Source organism: Diabrotica undecimpunctata, chromosome 6, assembly GCF_040954645.1.
Source record: "Diabrotica undecimpunctata isolate CICGRU chromosome 6, icDiaUnde3, whole genome shotgun sequence".
NCBI lineage: Eukaryota > Metazoa > Arthropoda > Insecta > Coleoptera > Chrysomelidae > Diabrotica > Diabrotica undecimpunctata.
Genome location: NC_092808.1, coordinates 19,261,641 through 19,265,965, shown reverse-complemented (window position 1 = coordinate 19,265,965; position 4,325 = coordinate 19,261,641). Strand labels below are relative to the sequence as shown.

At 29.7% G+C, this 4,325-nt stretch overlaps 1 long non-coding RNA gene across 1 annotated transcript; it reads right to left on the bottom strand.

Moving 5' to 3' along the window:
- Positions 1-724: 724 nt before the first annotated feature.
- Positions 725-3,346, bottom strand: LOC140443248 (uncharacterized). Its single transcript, XR_011951189.1, has 3 exons — positions 3,102-3,346; positions 2,757-3,001; positions 725-2,697 (listed from the first exon to the last, which is right to left on the bottom strand). It is a non-coding gene; the product is annotated as an uncharacterized lncRNA (long non-coding RNA).
- Between the last annotated feature and the right edge of the window lie 979 nt (positions 3,347-4,325).

Here is a 4,325-nt window from a genome sequence, read left to right as displayed (position 1 = left end):
GACTTTGTTTAAAAGGTGACTAAAAGTTATGGTACTAAGTCGAGAAACATGTTTTAATAATATTCGGCTTTACAGCTAATATGTCAAAATTCTTTTGAAAGAGAATGTCAAGTATACCTACTTATAAAGTCAGCAGAATCACCAGTAGGGATTTTTAGATTACCAAATGTGTCACCGGTTCTATTTTTATATACATTAACATATTGATATACAGTTTTAGCCGACAAATTAGTTACACTTTTTGAGTAGCTGTCTGGTATATTATTTTTAAATAATATATTAGGGCTGGGTAAACAAAATTTGCTACACAAAACATTTTTGTAAAACTTTTGGCCCCTTGAAGTACATTAAGAGACATCCTGTTTAAACTGATTACTGAATCTTCTACCTCTTGCCTTTTTCTAGACTGTAAAATTTGAACATTTATGAAATTAGCTAAATTTAACGAAGGACAAAATTTAGATGTAAGTGCCATGTAGTCTTCAATTGTCACATTATCGACACATTTCTTTTCTGTAGAATGTACAGAATGTTTTCTGAATTTTTTATTTAAATAATGGTTTTCCTTCCATAATTTTATAACTGTACTTCATAGCACAATTTTTCTTTGAGTTTTTTCTTACAATCCTTGTTGATGTACATTAGACGTCTAACGGAATCGTACAAAGTGCTAAAAGTAGCGTCATCCTGTTAATGGTAAGAATGTATTTGTGGAAATAAAAAATAAATTTTTAAATGAACTTTATTTATTATTACATGTTGCATTAGATATTACATTTATTTGTTTATTTAATAATAACAAAGGTGACAGACCCACTGTCAAAATTAGACAAAAATACATTGTAGATAAATACAATTACAGATAAAAATCAAATATACATGTATAAAACAAGTACACATTAAGTTTACAAAGTATCATTTTGTAGTTTAAAATTTCAGAAGTTATACAAATTATATCTCATGAGCACTGGTTTGCATGTATGAGAAGTCAGATCATACCTATATTTGAACCATAATTAGTTCTGAGATGAGATATATGGAAATGTAAATTCTGAAGAAGTGAACGGGAAGGAATATGAAAAGAAATTAGCTAAAGCTATTTAGGAGTATGGATTATTCTATAATTAATTGCTTTTGTTCAAATGTGATTTTGAATGATATTTTACATTTTTGTTTACTTGATCTTGATTAATGTCAATATAATTAATTATTAATTAATTAGAAGAAACACTCTAATACATTTTTATGGAATATGATCAGATATTTTAGTTATATCTCACTAAAAACATAAGATAATGTGAAGAAAACCCCTAAATGGGTATATTAATTATTGATTGATATTATCTGTTCATTGTAATAAAAAAGAGTATTTTGACTTATTATATTGTTATAAACAAGTAAATAATGTTTTATTGATGTTTCCAAATAATCAATTTATTATTTTTTCTTTTGGTTATATTTTCATGTTTTTCAGTCTTGAAATTTCTCTTCATGAATTGTAATGAATATTATAAACATACACAGCTAAATAAAGTTATACAATATTTTATTTTAATAATATTCGGCTTTGCAATTAATATGCCAAAGGAATATGAAAAGAAATTAGCTAAAGGAATTTAGGAGTATGGATTATTCTATAAACAATTGCTTTTGTTCAAATGTGATTTTGAATGATATTTTACATTGTTGTTTACTTGATCTTGATTAATGTCAATATAATTAATTAGAAGTAATACTCAATACATTTTTATGGAATATGATCAGATATTTTAGTTACATCTCACTAAAAACATAAGATAATGTGAAGAAAACCCCTAAATAGGTATATTAATTATTAATCGATATTATCTGATCACTGTAATAAAAAAAGAGTATTTTGACTTTTTATATTGTTATAAATAAGTAAATAATGCTTTATTGATGTTTCCAAATAATCAATTTATTATTTTTTCTTTTGGTTATATTTTCATGTTTTTCAGTTTCAAATTTCTCTTCATGAATTTTAATGAATAGTACAAACATACACAGCTAAATAAAGTTCTACAATATTTTAGTGGAAATTGTTCACAAGGGTGGCTAAAATTTATTGTACTAAATAGAGAAACATATGTTTTAATAATATTCGGCTGTACAGCTAATATGTCAAAATTCTTGTGAAAGAGACAGTCAAGTATACTAATAAAGTTAATAAAATCACCAGTAGGCATTTTTAGATTACCATATGTCTCACCAGTTCTATTTTCATATCCGTTAAATATGAATATACAATAGTATCTCACAAATTGGTTACACTTTTTGAGTATATGCCACATATTTCACAACTATGGAATTCTTAAACATTTTTTTATTAAATATCCACACAAATAGGTTATAAAATTTCAATTTTTCAATTGTCAATATACTTCTTTTCTGTAGACTATAACTTCTGAAGTTTATTTTTTAAATAATGGTTTTTCTTCCTTAATTGTATAACTGTACTTCATAATACATTTTTTCGGGGAGTATTTATTGATAATTGTTGTGACACTTGAGTTGAACTTGGTGTTACTGGAAGTGTAGTTACATGTTCAGGTTCTCCATGGAATATGTTGTTTTTACCAGGAGTAATAGTAATATCCTGAAGTACAGTTATAGTGGATGGTTTATGTTTAATACTAACATTTTTCTCTATATCCATAGCTGAACTTTTCACTACTTCTAAAAGAAAAAGAGAAAGCTTACATATGTGTTACATCTTAATTATTTATTTTATTTACCTTCATTAATAGGACATCTTGGAAGACATGTTTTGGACTACTGCAGAATAAGTATGATCAAAAGTTGATGAGCCCTCTGTTAAAGGAAAGTTTGTGAGAACTGCAGAAGGTTGTAATCGATTTCTCATATCATTCAGAAACATCTTATTGTCGAAATGAGTACCATAAAGACGATGACTTCTATGTAAACGTTCTGCCTTATTCAATAAATCTTCTCGTCCACATGCCATTAACCAAATTTTTGCCTAAATACAAACATTTTTTTAATACACGATGAAACGTTAATAAATAATATAACATCTTAACATCTGTAATACACAATTTTAATCCTAATTTAACACTCACCTATTAACATCTTTTGGAAAGAAAACAATACTTTTCCTAGAATTATTACAACACTTTGTAGCTGCACAAGTGTGGCAAGGCTTTTTGTTTTTATTTTTGTACATATCGACGTACTTATACAACGTAATTGCGAAATAAAAAATGTATAAAGTTTATTTGTATCTATAAATACACAAAAAGTAAACAAATACAATGGCCTCTATATTATTTATCTATGACAAATGACAATGGCCAACGACCAATGAGAGCCGTCAAATTTTTCGGAGTCCAGAGAAAATGGCGTCGCTGTCTGCGCGAGTAAAATGCGCGAACTTTCGCGCCAAAGCGGAGTGGGAATACTGGTTGTTGTCTATACTGTGGTATTACATTATACTAAAAAACTAACAATCCCACAGGAGAGGACAAAATCATATCAAAATTTAGCACAGTTTGGTGAAACCAGAGATGTGCAAATATGATTAAATGCCAACAAGAATTTTTTTGCTATACACAACGCAGTTACATCTATTAATCATTTTTGTAATTTTTTTTAATGTTTTTAAAAATCTGAACGGGAGATCCAATCAATTGCCATTTAAATCATTCCACTCAATTTTTTCTGACTTCCTTCTTTTTTATTGTATTTCCCTCCAATTTTTTCTGACCCTCTCTAATTTTTTTTGACACCCTCCAATTTTTTCTGACTTCCTTCAATTTTATCGTGTCTCCCCTAATTTTTCCGGACTCACTCTAAATTTGCTTGTAAACGGGAGTAAATTCCTCACATCTTCTTCGTTCCCCTGAGCTCGATGGAGACGTTGTCACTCAGCGTCACTGTCCCTTCTACTAACGGCTTCCTTAAGAGTTTGCACACTTTGGCGAGCTTGGTGCAGTACCGCTTGTTGTGCAAACTTTGCGTGTCATTCTTCTACAGTCTCCAGATCTCGATGTCCACGAAGCCGCACCAAGACTCTCTTCCTTCTACTGGCGACGTCATCTCGAGTTTCCTAACATTGGCATGCCTGCCGAAGTACTGAATCTCGGTTTAGTCGACCTTGCCTTTCAACGTTATATTCTAACGATTTTTGTGTCCTCTGTGACTCGAATTCTCGCTGCTGCCTGCTTAATCTAGCTTCAGAACTCTCTTCTTCGCGACGTCGCTGTTTAGATTCCGCTTGCTGAACTCGTTGTTCTTCATTTTGCTGAGCTCTAACTTTCTTTCCTCATCGGTATTATATTTTTTAG